The sequence below is a fragment of the Dendrobates tinctorius genome, unplaced genomic scaffold (assembly GCF_039654945.1).
Source record: "Dendrobates tinctorius isolate UK_male_01 unplaced genomic scaffold, ASM3965494v1 ptg000009l, whole genome shotgun sequence".
Lineage (NCBI taxonomy): Eukaryota > Metazoa > Chordata > Amphibia > Anura > Dendrobatidae > Dendrobates > Dendrobates tinctorius.
Window position 1 is genome coordinate 26,239,807 of NW_027361677.1, and position 19,520 is coordinate 26,259,326.

Here is a 19,520-nt window from a genome sequence, read left to right on the forward strand (position 1 = left end):
ATGATCCGGCAGGTGCACTAATTCGGCACAAAACAGAGTTGAATCTCATGACCACCATGCCAAGAAATTAATGCGTGCATATTAATTGCACACTGACCTTTTAAATAAAAGGGTCGCCGTATAATATAAGGTTCATGGAGTCTTTCAGAGTGAGAGTAACTCTTTGTTAGCAGCTCACCGAGGGTCGCCGTTCGTTATTAGCTCACCGAGGGTCGCCCTTCGTTATTAGCTCACCGAGGGTCGCTATTCGTTATTAGCTCACCGAGGGTCGCCCTTCGTTATTAGCTCACCGAGGGTCGCCCTTCGTTATTAGCTCACCGAGGGTCGCCCTTCGTTATTAGCTCACCGAGGGTCGCCCTTCGTTATTAGCTCACCGAGGGTCGCCCTTCGTTATTAGCTCACCGAGGGTCGCCCTTCGTTATTAGCTCACCGAGGGTCGCCATTCGTTATTAGCTCACCGAGGGTCGCTGTTCGTTATTAGCGCACCGAGGGTCGCCGTTTGTTATTAGCTCACCGAGGGTCGCCGTTCGTTATTAGCTCACCGAGGGTCGCTTTTCGTTAGTTCACCGAGGGTCGCTTTTTATTAGCTCACCGAGGGTCGCTATTCGTTAGCTCACCGAGGGTCGCTTTTCGTTAGCTCACCGAGGGTTGCTCTTTGTTAGCAGCTCACAAGGGTTGCCCTTCACTATTAGCTCACTGAGGGTCGCTTTTCGTTAGCTCCCTGAGGGTCACTCTTCATTAGCTCACCGATGGTCGCTTTTTGGTAGCTCACCGATGGTCGCTTTTTGGTAGCTCACCGAGGGTTGCTCTTCATGAGCTCACCGAGGGTCGATCTTTGTTAGCAGACCACCACTCTGGGTAAGAGAGGAAGGTTCCTGATCCAGCGAGATGCCATCGCTCCAGAGGGACGCACTAACAGTGCCATACAGTAGCAAAGCCACACCTACAATGCTGAAATAACCGTGCCATAAAGTTATCTAAAATATAGCACTGCCACAAATAAGAGTGCTGTACAGCAAATCTGAAGTGCTCAGTTATCTTTGGAACCCCCATTGTCTGCGCAGGTTACACCCAATGACCTTAATCTTTCCCAGGAGATCTCCTATTCCCTTATTTGTTAATGTTGCATTTTTATCATTTCTGGCTCATATTTGCCTCCCAGGAGTGGAGGGCATAGGATTAAGGAGGGCCTCATAGCTGCTGCACTCACTTTCATGAAGACTTATTCGCACTCATGCTGTAAATTCACGCAGTCAATCCCGATTATGACTTCTTTTCCCCAAAATAATTAAGATGTTACAGTGTCTAAAGGAAACATTGCTTGGCCATAAAACAATGATGAGTCAGATCGAAGAATCCTAGATAGAATATATCAGCCATTGGAAAAGTACAGTGTCCCCCCAACCCTCTTAATGTAACTTCAAAAGCCAAATCCCCTTTCATATTTCACCTTGCTGCAGCATTTTCTGATTATTTAATTATTCAGGGATTCATCTGTTATTTTAAGAGACATTATTATTAGCATGAAAGTCTGCCTCGCCTTTCATCTATAGCAATTGTCTGGTATCAGCACATTATTTCCAGTCGAAAGTGCTGGAGGCTTCGGGTAGAGAGGAGGGCTGGCACTGTTGGGACGTTCCTCGGTCTGCCGCTGTATTTCAAGCAAATTCTTGGCCTTTTCCTCTTTGGAAATAGAATTCTACATCTGAACGTTCCTGACGCATCTCGCCTCCTCGTCCCATTAATGTCCGATGGATTGATTCCACAGGTCGACCGGAGACTTCACCGGAGGCTGAAGCCCTTTTTGAATTTATGCTGTGCCGACTCTCAAGAAGCTCATTCACGTCCAGGGAGAAGTTGCCGATTCAGGAGAAATATCACAAATGCATTGAGCTAAATTTCCCAGCGTTCTCCAAGTTCACATTTCATTTGACAGGGAAATAAGACCAAATTAACGAGCCCAAAAAAACTTTTCAAAGATTCAAGTTTTGGGTTTTGCCCTCATACAACAAATGAAAAAGATATTTTGTCTTCATATTGGTTCACACCATTCCCTTCATTCTTAAAATTGGCCATGCACCCCTTGAATCTTTCATACGCACCAGGCACCACCCAGGGGTGAGATATCTTCTCAAGTTTGTGTGTTGAGATCTCAATTTTTCTCACCCCATATCTGCCATTTATGAGTCAGTAAGCTTGTATCCACATTATTTGGTCAACTGCTCCCACCGAACTTGACCATTTCACCATAAATGGCCATTTTTGGAGGACTCAAGACTTTCAGAGAGACTGCACAAGTGGCTCTCTCCTCTGGCTCTTGGATAGAGGAGTAAAGCAGAAGATCCATATTTGATGTTCCATAGTATAGGTCAATATTTCCCTAACTCCACTCCTCACACCCTCCAACAGGTCGTGTTCTCAGAATGTCCTTAATATTGCAACGGTGATGGAAGGATCATCAAGGCATCAGGAATTGTCTCACTTGTGCAATACTATGGAAATCCTGAAAACATGACCTGTCGGCGCCATGCGGACTATAGTTTGGGAAAAGTTGGAATAGGTCTACAAGGACTACCTGTGTGATCCAACCCTTTTTAATCGAGGAGAGAGTCAAGAAGTAAGAATTAAACCCAAAACATATGGAAGGGACTGAACCCACAATAAGGACTATCTGCAGCGACCATGTTTCAGCCATCTATTGAAGCCAACGAGTATCATGGCATCTTATTTTCTCCTCCAACATACCGTATTCAATTGCCTGCATCTCCTCTTCCCCATTGTTTGGGGCTCCATTGAAAGGGGTTTTATCAAAAAAGGACTTACCGTACATTTGCCTGAACACTCATCAAATGCTGCCAGCATAGACTGGATACCAACTCAGAAGTCTTTAGTCTGTCGTTTCATTTCTGTTTTGATGTTACCAGGATTTTCCATGGGTGGGATTACCGATGTGATGGACTACAGTTCCCCTAGATCTTCTCTCCTTTCACCGACATTACCACTATACACAATTGTCTTCATGCTCCTCTATCAGGTGTAAGGAGGTGCTCTAATCACTTTCCCTGCAAACAACACCAATCAATTGCTAATGTATTTCTCTCCTTTTCTCCTACTCACTGGATACTAAACTTCTGCTGCCCAGCATGGGAAACACAATCCCTCCCAAAGTAGGAAAAGTGGAAGGAGCATTGAATATTAGAGGCATGTGATGTGTGACATCCCATGCTACAAGAAGAGGGAGAATGTAGATTGTATTGGCATGTACTTTATTAGTAAGCAACAAATCTTACTGCACTTCAGCAAATTGCACACAATTTTTCACAATTTGCACCAAACCTTCTCCAGGCTCCACTATTAGGAAGTGTTGTACTTTATGTTGTAGGGATTCAACTCGCTCAGGAGCAACGGGAGACAATCAGGAGGCACGTTCCTTTAAAAGTTCATAGGTTTTTTTTCTCCATAACTCATAAACCAGCACATAACATAAGGAATTGCCTTTAGCTCAGGAGAAAGTAAGTATAAGTGTCCATTGTTTCAGGCTCAGTCCTGGAGCCTCAGCACACACAGGAGGCTTATCCCTCCTCGCATACTACAGCCAATATACACAGGCCACACCGGGTCAGCAGCCTCAGCACGTGGTCTTCAGGAAGGTAGCACACCTTCCTCCACATAGGCCTGCCGGGATCTGATCCAGGCGCTCTCTCTCATGTGACCGGACCTCAGGTACCTTATATGGTCCATAACCACACCCACAGGTGATCACATGGCTATGACCTCACTAAAGGTTCTATTACACACAGCCACACATATACTTTATTATGACACTCTTAAACACACCCCTGGGTGGGTTTGTAGGTAACCAGGCCCGCCCATCTCTCTAGTTACCTGGAGACTTCTCCCTTATACATTGAAGCAACACCTCAGCAATATTATTGCTGAACAACACATAAGTCTCCATCCCAAAGCCACCCACTTTGGGATACATAATGGCCATTCCGTATTCTGCCAATCATCCTTTCTCCTGGGACCTCCACACAGCGCCCCCTAGCGGACACAGTGGTTACTACACCACATAGTGTAAACAGCACATACCAGCTCCTGACATATTTCTCTACTCATTTGATTTCTGCTGCCCAGCATGTGAAACACAATCCCTCCTAAAATAGGAAAAGAGGAGGAAGAGACAGAGGAGTGAAAATTGGAGGAAGGGATTACACGCCATTTGTAAAGAACACATTTTACTGCAGTTAAACAATTTGCACACAATTTATGGCAATTTGCACACAGCTGTGATCATGCTCCTGTGTAAGGAAGCGCTATAATCCCTTTTCTTGCACAAGACCCATACCTGCTACTAAAATATTTCTGTACTCATTTGATGCAGTACTTCTGCTACCCAGCATGTGAAGCCCAATCCCTCGTAGAGGGAGAGGAGGGAAAGCCAGGGAGTAGTGAAGGCTTAGCATTGATGTGTGACGTCCCATACTACGTTGTATAGGAAGAGGGTGTACTCGAGACTTTCTTTTCACGTACTACTTAAACAGTTTGTCCAAAATTTATTAGAAGAGATTGATCCAATCAACTGCTCCCCCGGTTAGTTATGCCTATACTAGGGACAGCAACTTTGCAGCAGGGGTGTAACTATAATGTGTGCAGTGGTTGCAGTCACATCCAAACCCTGGTGCCTACAATAATACTTAAGGACTACAGTTTAGAGTTGAGCGATTTTGGTCGGATCGGGCTTCATGAAACAAAATTTGAGTCGGATGAAACTGCTCCGACTAGGGCAAAAAAAAAGTCTGAGTTTTGTCCGAAACCCAACCCCAATGCAAGTCAATGGGGACTAAAAGTCGGCATTGAGCGGATGAATGTCATCCGCTCAATGCCGACTTTTATTCCAGATTGACTTGCATTGGGGTCGGGTTTCGGACGAAACTCCGACTTTTTTTTTGCCCTAGTCGGAGCAGTTTCATCCGACTCAAATTTTGTTTCAGTTGGGTTCCACGAAACCCGCGCGCCGGTTTCATCTTTCATTGTTTTTAAGAAATCTCAAGATGGAAGAGGCCAGGAGCCATTTGGTGAGCTGCATTTCTTGCTACATGTTCACAGACTTACCAGTGGAAAAGCCAAACTTCACATGCCACAAATGCAAGCTTGTGTCCCTGTTGGAGGAAAAGTTGCAAAATCTTGAAGAGAGGTTGGCTACGTTGAAGATCATTAAGGAAGGTGAAGAGTTCTTGGACAGAGCAGAATTATCACTTCATGTTACAGAAAGAGAAGAAATTCGAAGTGCACCTGAAGAAACAGAGGAATGGAGACATGTGACCCAGAGAAGCAGGAGGATCAGGAGGCAGTCAGCACCCATACTGCTCAGAAACCAGTACCAGGCTCTCACGCAGGAAAACGATGAAGAAATACATCAGGATAAGACTTTGCCAACAAACAGCAACCTTGTACGCCTTCAGAGTCCTCCTGGATGGAGAAAGAAAAATGTTGTGAAGAAGAAACGGAGAGTGGTGGTCATGGGGGATTCCCTGTTGAGAGGAACAGAGGCCGCTATCTGCAGACCGGATATAACTTCAAGAGAAATGTGCTGTCTTCCAGGTGCAAAAATTACAGATGTGTCTGACAGGATATCAGGACTCTTCAGACCTACAGATGACTACCCATTCCTGCTACTACATGTGGGGACAAATGACACCGCAAGAAACGACCTGGAAACCATCTGCAGAGACTTTGAAGACTTAGGCAAGAAAGTGAAAGAACTGGGAGCGCAGGTGGTCTTCTCTTCCATCCTCCCAGTGGATGGCCATGGAACAAGGAGGTGGAATAAGATTCTGCAGGTGAACAACTGGCTACGTCGATGGTGCCGTCAGCAACGATTTGGATTTCTGGATCACGGAGTGAACTACTTATACGATGGACTACTTGCTAGAGATGGGGTGCACCTTACGATGACTGGAAAGCAGGTATTTGGAAGTCGCCTTGCTACACTTGTAAGGAGAGCTTTAAACTAGAACAACATGGGAAGGGAAGCAAAAGACCAGAAAAAGCCATACACCTGACAAATGCTATTGAGAACTCTGCTAATAGAAGTGGAAAGGAAGAACAAAGACGAAAGAATCTAATTAATAAAAATATTGGAGAAAGAGAAACCAATCACAAACTAAAATGTTTCTATACTAATGCACAAAGCATGGGCAACAAACAAGGAGAATTGGAACTACTAACACAGGAAAAGAAATATGATGTCATTGGAATCACTGAAACTTGGTGGGACAATACACATGATTGGAATACAAGACTAGAAGGATACAACTTATTTGCAAGAAACAGACTTGATAAACGAGGAGGGGGTGTCGCATTGTATGTTAGAAACGCGTATATCTGCACAGAGATTGAAGCTTCAGAGACTGGGAGTTCTGTGGAAACTATTTTGGGTAAGAATACAAGGACAGAACAATGGAAAGGACACCATTGTAGGCATTTACTACAGGCCGCCTGTGCAAGCTGAAGATATGGATGAACTCTTTATGCATCAAATGGCCAAGTTCTCCAAAAAATATGACATAGTTGTCATGGGAGATTTCAACTATCCAGACATTTGTTGGGAATCTCTCTCAGGCAAAACTAACAGGTCAAGGAAATTCTTATCCTCTCTTGCTGACAACTTTATCTTCCAAAAGGTAGGGGAGAAAACAAGGGGAACTGCTACCTTGGATCTAATCCTTATAAACAGGGAGGAAATGGTTGAGGAGGTAAAAGTGGCTGGAACCCTAGGAGGTAGCGACCATGCTATTTTAGAATTTTGGATAACTAGAGGCGGAAGACCTGTGAAGACTCAGACGTCAAGGTTAGATTTCAGAAAGGCAGATTTTAAGGGATTCAGAAAGATAATTGGAGGAATCCAATGGCTGGATATCCTTAAAGACAAAAATGTCCAGGAAGGATGGGAAATCTTGAAAAATGAAATTCTCAAAGCACAGTTGTTAACAATTCCGAAAAGAGGGAAGAATAGGAAGCATTTAAGGAAACCAGGATGGGTGAACTCAGAACTTAAGCACATGCTAAAAAGGAAGAAAAAAATGTTTATAAAATGGAAAGAGGGAGGCATATCTAAAGAAGAATATAATGCTGTCTGCAGAATCTGCAGGGCACAAATCAGATTAGCTAAAGCTGAAAATGAATTGAGGCTTGCAAGAGATGTCAAAAGCAATAATAAAGGATTTTGGGGATATGTCAAAAGTAAAAGAAAAGTCAAAGATGCTATAGGATTTTTACAGGATGAAAATGATGAAATGGTAAGACAGGATGTTGAGAAGGCTGAACGTTTAAATTCCTATTTTGCATCTGTTTTCTCTCAGAAAGGAAATGTAACACCAACTGTTATTCACTGTCCTATTAAGGGAATAGAAGAATCCAGGATATCTATAAACAGAAAGATAGTGAGGAAACACTTAGCTAACCTAAATGAATTCAAGTCTCCAGGTCCAGATGAATTACACCCCAGAGTACTGAAGGAGATAGCAGAAGAAATTTCTGAACCACTCTCCATAATCTTTGAAAATTCTTGGAGAACAGGAGAAGTGCCAGAAGACTGGAGAAGAGCAAATGTTGTTCCTATCTTCAAAAAGGGGAAGAAGGTGGACCCAGGCAACTATAGGCCGGTGAGTCTGACTTCTATACCAGGAAAGATCTTTGAACAAATTATTAAACAACATGTAAGTCAATACCTGGATAAGAATGAAGTGATCAAACAGAGTCAGCATGGGTTTGTAACTAATAAGTCATGTCAGACTAACTTAATTTCCTTCTATGACGGTATCACTGATTGGGTGGATCAAGGAAATGCTGTAGATATAGTATATCTTGACTTCAGCAAAGCATTTGACAAAGTCTCTCATACAATCCTTATTGAAAAAATGACTAAGTATGGAATGGACAAGGCAACTGGTAGGTGGATTCATAGCTGGCTTAGTGATCGGACCCAAAGAGTGGTCGTAAATGGCTGCACATCCAGTTGGAAGAATGTCTCAAGTGGGGTACCACAGGGCTCTGTCCTGGGCCCTGTATTGTTCAACATCTTTATCAACGATTTAGATGAAGGAATTGAGGGTAAACTGATTAAATTTGCTGATGACACAAAGCTAGGAGGGATAGCTAATACTAGAGAAGAGAGAGAGAGGATTCAAAAAGATTTAAATAAACTGGAGAAGTGGGCAGTAACTAACAGAATGGTTTTTAACAGGGAGAAATTCAAAGTACTACATCTGGGCAATAAAAATGAAAAAAGCATATATAGAATGGGAGGAATAGGGCTAAGTGACAGCACATGTGCAAAAGACTTGGGTATACTAATAGATCACAGACTGAATATGAGTCAACAGTGTGATGCAGCAGCAAAAAAGGCAAATGCAGTTCTAGGATGTATTAACAGAAGCATACAGTCTAGCTCACGTGAAGTCATTATTTCCCTCTACTCCTCTTTGGTCAGACCTCATCTGGAATATTGTGTCCAGTTTTGGGCACCACATTTTAAAAAAGACATCAACAAACTGGAGCAAGTTCAGAAAAGAGCGACCAGAATGGTGACCGGTCTGCAAACCCTGTCTTATGAGGAAAGGTTGCAGGATTTGGGAGTGTTTAGTTTGCAAAAGAGAAGACTGAGAGGAGACTTAATTGCTGTCTACAAATATCTAAAGGGCTGTCACATTGTAGAAGGCTCAACTTTATTCTCATTTGCACAAGGAAAGACTAGAAGCAATGGGATGAAACTGAATGGGAGGAGACACAGATTAGATATTCGAAAAAACTTTTTGACAGTTAGAGTGATCAATGAGTGGAACAGGCTGCCACGAGAAGTGGGTGAGTTCTCCTTCAATGGAAGTCTTCAAACAGAGGCTGGACAGACATCTGACTGGGATGATTTAGCGAATCCTGCTTTGAGCAGGGGGTTGGACCAGATGGCCCAGGAGGTCCCTTCCAACTCTACGATTCTATGATTCTATGATTCTATGAAACCCGATCCGACCAAAGTCGCTCAACTCTATTAAGGACCAGTGATAGCTGAGGCTTCTATTGGAAGTTGTTGCATTGGGGTACACATACTTTGTCACTGCTTAGCAGTCAGATAAAAAATGCTGAAGACCACAGCAGTGAGAGATTATTATACTGCAATTGTAGGGGACAGTGACCTGTCCACAGAAAAGAGTCAAATAGTGATAACAGAGCAGCAGTTAACAGGATCTGTGTCATTAAGTGAGAAGCTACCTGGAGAAGGGGATGTTGGTTATGTGGGAGGCAGTGACTTGTTCATACATGTACAGTAATAATATCAATAATTATTAGGTGGGAGGAGACCCAAACAGCAGACGAGAAGATGGTCGATCATGTGGAAGGCAGTGACCCGTCTGCTCCTGTAATAACATCAATAAATGTAGTAGCAAGTCTTTAGGTAGAAGGAACCACAAACAGCAGCAGGAGATTAGATCGATGATCATGTAGGAGGCAGTGACCTGTCTGCTCAGGTAATAACATCAGTAATTATAGTAGCAAGTCATTAGGTGGGACAAGCCACAAACAGCAGCAGAAGAGGAGATGGTTGATTATGTAGGAGGCAGTGACCTGTCCGCTCAGGTAATAACATCAGTAATTATAGTAGCAAGTTGTTAGGTGGGATGAGCCACAAACCGCAGCAGAAGAGGAGTTTGTTGATCATGTGTCCTCTTCATCCATTATATTGCATTAGTGAGGGTCTTTCAGCAGTGAAGTGTCACAATGTAAGCAGTGGATGGCGATGGGCGGAACGTTTTAGATTGGACTATAGAGTTGAATAAAAAGCTTTTCAGCACCCTGGGCCAGTGGGAATGTTAGTAGTCGATGGCAGGCAGACCAGATCCCTGCTATCATCCACCAACTTTCTGGAATCCCTGACACGACACTAGGCTAATATGTGCATAGCGTCACTCTGTGCCTACTAATCAGAAAAGTGCTGAGGATGCCAGCAAGTTGAAGGACGTTTACAGGACTCTATTAAGACTGAAGTGGACAACCGATGTGGACCGGGGTCCTGGAAATCTCTTTGCTCAACTTCACAAGTCTAGTCCCTACAACGGACCACCACTCTGAGCTGGTGTCCGTCATAGGCCCCTTTCCTATACAGACATGGTCGCATATTGACCTAATTTCTGCCTATTTTCTCTTACTCGCTCTGGTGATGTTTTAGCTCTATCCCAAATCAAGCGCTCAAACCTCCTCTTCATCAAGGATCGGAGGAGCCAGGCAGCAGGTTTCACAGTTCCCATTGTGTCAGTACCGAGAATCTGCATTAATCCTATCACTGCTGTTCTACTCTACATTGTGTTCAACTTTTCCAAAGGTTTTTTTTTTTTTTTTATTATGCATAAGATTATAAAAATAGCTCCGTATATTTATTTGGGGACGGGACCCCAAAGTTCTGCCGAGTCTCAGCCTTTGCACCAGGCTCCCCCATCCTCAGCGATGAACATGCATAAAGAGAAACGGATCAAAGAGGCTCTGGAACAAAACTGGGACACCGATAATAGGTTACATTAAAATGATGAGGTTACGATTCTGTCACACTGAGCCAGCCTTGTTAGCTCGCAATTTCAGGGCATCGTTATAACATGCCAAAAAATACTAAAAAAAGCAGATTTTTTTAAACATTTTTTAACTCATTGCTTTTTTATGCTCCGGCTAATACCTTCAAATGCAGCAGATCTAAGACCATTTACGCCCGCAAGGGTGATGGATTCAGAAAGGAGCCGAGAAATTAGTTATGGATGTCTACAAGTCGCATGTAACTTTATATGAAAGAGAGAAGCGGAGGAGAAAAGTGGTGAAATGACGAGTGCTGCCAAACTGAACACAGAGTGATGGGAATGGCATAATACATGTGCCCTAATATATAGCAAGGCCAAACCGGGCATCAAGAGTCTGTGCTTATGTTCTAATTCACACTAACTAGAATAGTAGTAATATTCTTGTACATAGGAGCAGTATTATAGTAGTTATATTCTTGTACATAGGGGCAGTATTATAGTAGTTATATTCTTGTACATAGGGAGCAGTATTATAGTAGTTATATTCTTATACATAGGAGCAGTATTATAGTAGTTATATTCTTGTACATAGGGGCAGTATTATAGTAGTTATATTCTTGTACATAGGAGCAGTATTATAGTAGTTATATTCTTGTACATAGGAGCAGTATTATAGTAGTTATATTCTTGTACATAGGGGGCAGTATTATAGTAGTTATATTCTTGTACATAGGGGCAGTATTATAGTAGTTATATTCTTGTACATAGGGGGCAGTATTATAGTAGTTATATTCTTGTACATAGGAGCAGTATTATAGTAGTTATATTCTTGTACATAGGAGCAGTATTATAGTAGTTATATTCTTGTACATAGGAGCAGTATTATAGTAGTTATATTCTTGTACATAGAGAGCAGTATTATAGTAGTTATATTCTTGTACATAGGAGCAGTATTATAGTAGTTATATTCTAATACATAGGCGGCAGTATTATAGTAGTTATATTCTTGTACATAGGAGCAGTATTATAGTAGTTATATTCTTGTACATGGGGGGCAGTATTATAGTAGTTATATTCTTGTACATAGGGGGCAGTATTATAGTAGTTATATTCTTGTACATAGGAGCAGTATTATAGTAGTTATATTCTTGTACATAGGGGGCAGTATTATAGTAGTTATATGCTTGTACATAGGAGCAGTATTTTAGTAGTTATATTCTTGTACATAGGAGCAGTATTATAGTAGTTATATTCTTGTACATAGAGAGCAGTATTATAGTAGTTATATTCTTGTACATAGGAGCAGTATTATAGTAGTTATATTCCTGTACATAGGGGCAGTATTATAGTAGTTATACTCTTGTACATAGGAGCAGTATTATAGTAGGTATATTCTTGTACATAGGGGCAGTATTATAGTAGTTATATTCTTGTACATAGGAGCAGTATTATAGTAGTTATATTCTTGTACATAGGGGGCAGTATTATAGTAGTTATATTGTTGTACATAGGGGCAGTATTATAGTAGTTATATTGTTGTACATAGGGGGCAGTATTATAGTAGTTATATTCTTGTACATAGGGGCAGTATTATAGTAGTTATATTCTTGTACATAGGGGCAGTATTATAGTAGTTATATTCTTGTACATAGGGGGCAGTATTATAGTAGTTATATTCTTGTACATAGGAGCAGTATTTTAGTAGTTATATTCTTGTACATAGGAGCAATATTATAGTAGTTATATTCTTGTACATAGGAGCAGTATTATAGTAGTTATATTCTTGTACATAGAGAGCAGTATTATAGTAGTTATATTCTTGTACATAGGAGCAGTATTATAGTAGTTATATTCTAATACATAGGCGGCAGTATTATAGTAGTTATATTCTTGTACATAGGAGCAGTATTATAGTAGTTATATTCTTGTACATGGGGGGCAGTATTATAGTAGTTATATTCTTGTACATAGGGGGCAGTATTATAGTAGTTATATTCTTGTACATAGGAGCAGTATTATAGTAGTTATATTCTTGTACATAGGGGGGCAGTATTATAGTAGTTATATGCTTGTACATAGGAGCAGTATTTTAGTAGTTATATTCTTGTACATAGGAGCAGTATTATAGTAGTTATATTCTTGTACATAGAGAGCAGTATTATAGTAGTTATATTCTTGTACATAGGAGCAGTATTATAGTAGTTATATTCCTGTACATAGGGGCAGTATTATAGTAGTTATACTCTTGTACATAGGAGCAGTATTATAGTAGGTATATTCTTGTACATAGGGGCAGTATTATAGTAGTTATATTCTTGTACATAGGAGCAGTATTATAGTAGTTATATTCTTGTACATAGGGGGCAGTATTATAGTAGTTATATTGTTGTACATAGGGGCAGTATTATAGTAGTTATATTGTTGTACATAGGGGGCAGTATTATAGTAGTTATATTGTTGTACATAGGGGCAGTATTATAGTAGTTATATTCTTGTACATAGGGGCAGTATTATAGTAGTTATATTCTTGTACATAGGGGGCAGTATTATAGTAGTTATATTCTTGTACATAGGAGCAGTATTTTAGTAGTTATATTCTTGTACATAGGAGCAGTATTATAGTAGTTATATTCTTGTACATAGGAGCAGTATTATAGTAGTTATATTCTTGTACATAGAGAGCAGTATTATAGTAGTTATATTCTTGTACATAGGAGCAGTATTATAGTAGTTATATTCTAATACATAGGCGGCAGTATTATAGTAGTTATATTCTTGTACATAGGAGCAGTATTATAGTAGTTATATTCTTGTACATAGGGGGGCAGTATTATAGTAGTTATATTCTTGTACATAGGGGGCAGTATTATAGTAGTTATATGCTTGTACATAGGAGCAGTATTTTAGTAGTTATATTCTTGTACATAGGAGCAGTATTATAGTAGTTATATTCTTGTACATAGAGAGCAGTATTATAGTAGTTATATTCTTGTACATAGGAGCAGTATTATAGTAGTTATATTCCTGTACATAGGGGCAGTATTATAGTAGTTATACTCTTGTACATAGGAGCAGTATTATAGTAGGTATATTCTTGTACATAGGGGCAGTATTATAGTAGTTATATTCTTGTACATAGGAGCAGTATTATAGTAGTTATATTCTTGTACATAGGGGGCAGTATTATAGTAGTTATATTGTTGTACATAGGGGCAGTATTATAGTAGTTATATTGTTGTACATAGGGGGCAGTATTATAGTAGTTATATTGTTGTACATAGGGGCAGTATTATAGTAGTTATATTCTTGTACATAGGGGCAGTATTATAGTAGTTATATTCTTGTACATAGGGGGCAGTATTATAGTAGTTATATTCTTGTACATAGGAGCAGTATTTTAGTAGTTATATTCTTGTACATAGGAGCAGTATTATAGTAGTTATATTCTTGTACATAGGAGCAGTATTATAGTAGTTATATTCTTGTACATAGAGAGCAGTATTATAGTAGTTATATTCTTGTACATAGGAGCAGTATTATAGTAGTTATATTCTAATACATAGGCGGCAGTATTATAGTAGTTATATTCTTGTACATAGGAGCAGTATTATAGTAGTTATATTCTTGTACATAGGGGGGCAGTATTATAGTAGTTTTATTCTTGTACATAGGGGGCAGTATTATAGTAGTTATATTCTTGTACATAGGAGCAGTATTATAGTAGTTATATTCTTGTACATAGGGGGGCAGTATTATAGTAGTTATATTCTTGTACATAGGGGGCAGTATTATAGTAGTTATATTCTTGTACATAGGAGCAGTATTATAGTAGTTATATTCTTGTACATAGGGGCAGTATTATAGTAGTTATATTCTTGTACATAGGGGGCAGTATTATAGTAGTTATATTCTTGTACATAGGAGCAGTATTATAGTAGTAATATTCTTGTACATAGGAGCAGTATTATAGTAGTTATATTCTTGTACATAGGGGCAGTATTATAGTAGTTATATTCTTGTACATAGGGAGCAGTATTATAGTAGTTATATTCTTATACATAGGAGCAGTATTATAGTAGTTATATTCTTATACATAGGAGCAGTATTATAGTAGTTATATTCTTGTACATAGGGGGCAGCATTATAGTAGTTATATTCTGGTACATAGGAGCATTATTATAGTAGTTATATTCTGGTACATAGGAGCAGTATTATAGTAGTTATATTCATGTACATAGGAGCAGTATTATAGTAGTTATATTCTTGTACATAGGGGGCAGTATTATAGTAGTTATATTCTTGTACATAGGGGCAGTATTATAGTAGTTATATTCTTGTACATAGGGGGCAGTATTATAGTAGTTATATTCTTGTACATAGGAGCAGTATTATAGTAGTTATATTCTTGTACATAGGAGCAGTATTATAGTAGTTATATTCTTGTACATAAGAGCAGTATTATAGTAGTTATATTCTTGTACATAGAGAGCAGTATTATAGTAGTTATATTCTTGTACATAGGAGCAGTATTATAGTAGTTATATTCTAATACATAGGCGGCAGTATTATAGTAGTTATATTCTTGTACATAGGAGCAGTATTATAGTAGTTATATTCTTGTACATGGGGGGCAGTATTATAGTAGTTATATTCTTGTACATAGGGGGCAGTATTATAGTAGTTATATTCTTGTACATAGGAGCAGTATTATAGTAGTTATATTCTTGTACATAGGGGGCAGTATTATAGTAGTTATATGCTTGTACATAGGAGCAGTATTTTAGTAGTTATATTCTTGTACATAGGAGCAGTATTATAGTAGTTATATTCTTGTACATAGAGAGCAGTATTATAGTAGTTATATTCTTGTACATAGGAGCAGTATTATAGTAGTTATATTCCTGTACATAGGGGCAGTATTATAGTAGTTATACTCTTGTACATAGGGGGCAGTATTATAGTAGTTATATTGTTGTACATAGGGGCAGTATTATAGTAGTTATATTGTTGTACATAGGGGGCAGTATTATAGTAGTTATATTCTTGTACATAGGGGCAGTATTATAGTAATTATATTCTTGTACATAGGGGCAGTATTATAGTAGTTATATTGTTGTACATAGGGGCAGTATTATAGTAGTTATATTGTTGTACATAGGGGGCAGTATTATAGTAGTTATATTGTTGTACATAGGGGGCAGTATTATAGTAGTTATATTCTTGTACATAGGGGCAGTATTATAGTAGTTATATTCTTGTACATAGGAGCAGTATTATAGTAGTTATATTCTTGTACATAGGGGGCAGTATTATAGTAGTTATATTGTTGTACATAGGGGCAGTATTATAGTAGTTATATTGTTGTACATAGGGGGCAGTATTATAGTAGTTATATTCTTGTACATAGGGGCAGTATTATAGTAGTTATATTCTTGTACATAGGGGCAGTATTATAGTAGTTATATTCTTGTACATAGGGGGGCAGTATTATAGTAGTTTTATTCTTGTACATAGGGGGCAGTATTATAGTAGTTATATTGTTGTACATAGGGGCAGTATTATAGTAGTTATATTGTTGTACATAGGGGGCAGTATTATAGTAGTTATATTCTTGTACATAGGGGCAGTATTATAGTAGTTATATTCTTGTACATAGGAGCAGTATTATAGTAGTTATATTCTTGTACATAGGGGGGCAGTATTATAGTAGTTTTATTTTTGTACATAGGGGGCAGTATTATAGTTGTTATATTCTTGTACATAGGAGCAGTATTATAGTAGTTATATTCTTGTACATAGGGGGGCAGTATTATAGTAGTTATATTCTTGTACATAGGGGGGCAGTATTATAGTAGTTATATTCTTGTACATAGGAGCAGTATTATAGTAGTTATATTCTTGTACATAGGGGCAGTATTATAGTAGTTATATTCTTGTACATAGAGAGCAGTATTATAGTAGTTATATTCTTGTACATAGGGGCAGTATTACAGTAATGTGCTGCAATTTGATTACATTTACACTAGGAATACATTTACAATAGGAAATATAGTGAAATAAAAATATTTAGTGTGATGGTGTGATATGTGATGTGGATATCATTTTTTGTATATTCCTATTTTTCCATTTCAGTTTTTTTCATAGTGTTTTTCTTATTACATTGTAAGTCTACAGCCTCACTGTATCTGTCTTTTGATGACCTCCTGTAGTGCATTAATCCCTAAGGCCCTTTGTTCTCCTCTGGGAGGCCATGAAACCGCCCCAACTTGTTTGACTACCCCTGGACAAGGAAGGGGGTTGGGAGAACAGCAGCTGGACAAGTCCGTTCCGGTGTGGACAGGATCGTGTTCAGACAGCACTTCAGAGAGAGAAGGACCCATTTTATCCTCTGGTGCTAGAGTTTTGGAATCTCGTTTCCCTGGACATTTTATCCTGATACTGGACTGCATTCTTATTCTGGACTATCTTATCCTTTGTCTGGTGGACTGAATATGGACCTTTTCGTATTTTTGCCTGAATAAAGGTCTTGGAATTGTTCACTGTTCGCTTGCTCTGTTGATTGTGTGATACCAGAGAAGGACCCTGTGACATTTAGTATGTTATCTGACATCAATATCCCTTTTATACTGAACCTTGTTTTCCAGCTTTTCATTATTCGGTTTGTTTCTGTGCTTTTACTTTCCGCAGTTTGCAGTCCGAGGTTTGATCTATAGGAAGCCACAAGCATCATTTATAATTAATCCATAGTCATTAATACCGAATGATTGCGGTGATGACAGCATATTACAATAACCTTTTGGTTTACAGCTCTGTAATTTGCTGAGGTTGATGAAATGCATCTAAAGGTCTTTTTGATGGCGGTAGATTTTAATTAGGAGTCACCCTAATAACTAGGAGCAGAACATAATGTCACTCTCTGCTCGTCTTTAAGCTAAAAAAGTGTGAAAGACAAAACCACTGATTTCACCAAAGCCTTGGTCCATCGGGTGTGATGGGAGAAGGCGTCCTCTCCTCTACTTGTATGATCATTATTGTAGTGTCACAGGAGTCCAGAATGGCACGCATTTGTAGTTGGGGTGTTTGTAATGAGGTTCTGTAGCGGCTGAGGTGTATTATGAGGTTCAGCAGCAGCTGAGGTGTATTATGAGGTTCTGCAGCAGCTGAGATGTGCATTATGATGTTCTGCAGCAGCTGTGTTGTGTATGGTGAGGTTCTGCAGTAGATTAGGTGTGTATGATGAGGTTCTGCAGCAGCTGAGGTGCATGTGATAAGATTCTGCAGCATCCTGATGGTGTTTCATGTCCTCTCGGCTGCTTCCTGTATACAGACCACTACACAGGTGACATCCCTCATTAATTATTATTCTTTACTGTTGTGAAGGAAACAACAAGAAGAAGGGAGGCAACTTGTGCGGCGTGGTGCAGACCTACTGTACGAGAATCCCCGGAGGCCCCCGCAGAGGCAGCAATTCACGGGATTAATCAGCAGACGCACTGTATTTAGAGCTCATTAATCATTGTTACAGGAGGGCTCCGGTGACAGCTCTTCTCCTGGAAATAGGAGACATCTGACGCCTCATTAGGTTCCCCGGAGCCTTTCCCTGCGCCTCCTGGTAACACTAATAAACGCTCAGCACCGGAGTCCGGGGACCATGCATCAGACACCAGTTATGGTGCAGTTCTGGCATGTTTGTACTCCTGTCTATAAGAGATCTTATTGATCGTGGGGTTGACTTGATCCAGAAGATGGGCAACAAAACTGTCTATAATTGTCAAAGTTTGATTAAAACTTTTCCATTATGATAAGTTTATCTCCTGGTGGTTCAGCAGCAGTGGCCTCTAATTGATTTATCAAACAAAAAATCAATGATGGCTTCTCTTTAAAACATTATTTTCACACTTTTCGGTCCCCAAGGGGGACTTGGACGATTGATTGTTTACATAATGTGTTACCTCTGTATTGCATTTTCTCCTTTGAAGTCCAGCCTCTGGCAGGGTTTGTACCAAGATGGCAGTGATGTGAGCCTTTATCAGGCTGCTGGCTGCCATTCCTTCCCAAGAATACCCCCGTAATTGGCGCCCAAAGTGGGATGGCACAAATGAAATGCTGATGTCAGTGATTTCTCCTTAACCCCTTAAATGTGACTGCCGGTGTGGGTTCTGATCGCTGCGGATGCTGAGTGCTGTCGGTCTAGGTGAATAGGTTCAATGTGGCAGCGGTTAAAGGGATTGTATTCTTTAAATATTTGTTTAAATGGAACCCTCCAAAAAAAGGGCTTGAATTTCTGGATCCATCATTAAGGGTGTAGATCCATTAGCAAGTGCTTGCTGTTCTCCTGTGGTGCAGGAATGGAAGCATTGCTTCGTGCCCAATGAGAGAGTGGATTATTACATGAGTCCCATAGAAATAAATGGAGCAGTGGTCTTATATATGAACATTCTAGTAGCAGTCGGACTCCCAACAATCATACATTTATCAAACGTGCTGCAAATAGGTAATCAATATATTTGCATGCTATAAATGGTTAAATGTGATTATGCCTGTCCCCTCAACTAATCTTGCACCATCTGGCAATGTATTTTATAGGGTATGTTCATACTTTTCCTGCAGAGTGACCTGATATCATCTTTTGCAGCAAAAACCAGTGTAAATGAGAAACTTATGATGTAAAGTAAAGCTGGAGAAATCCAGAGCAACTCTCGGCGGGGGGTCCCCACTGTTCCTGCTTAGTATCCTGCTATTGTTTTATGAGGGAGATGTGGAAAAATATTTTACGATTTCAAACTCGTGGCGAGACACCCAAATGATATTTTCAGAGTATGCTGGCTAATCTAACGCTTTAGATGTGCGGTGATCAGGACCCTGTTGTTCCTCGTTTGTGAGTATTTATGTTCCAAAGGTGGCTGAGAAGTCGAAGGGAATCAAAGATATCAAGCAGGGCAGCACAGAGTTAATTAA

At 39.7% G+C, this 19,520-nt stretch overlaps 1 long non-coding RNA gene across 1 annotated transcript in view; it reads left to right on the forward strand.

Moving 5' to 3' along the window:
* The window catches only part of LOC141097743 (uncharacterized), a 180,364-nt gene that overhangs the window by 149,289 nt on the left and 11,555 nt on the right, over nt 1-19,520 (forward strand). The gene's annotated exons all lie outside the window — the stretch shown is intronic.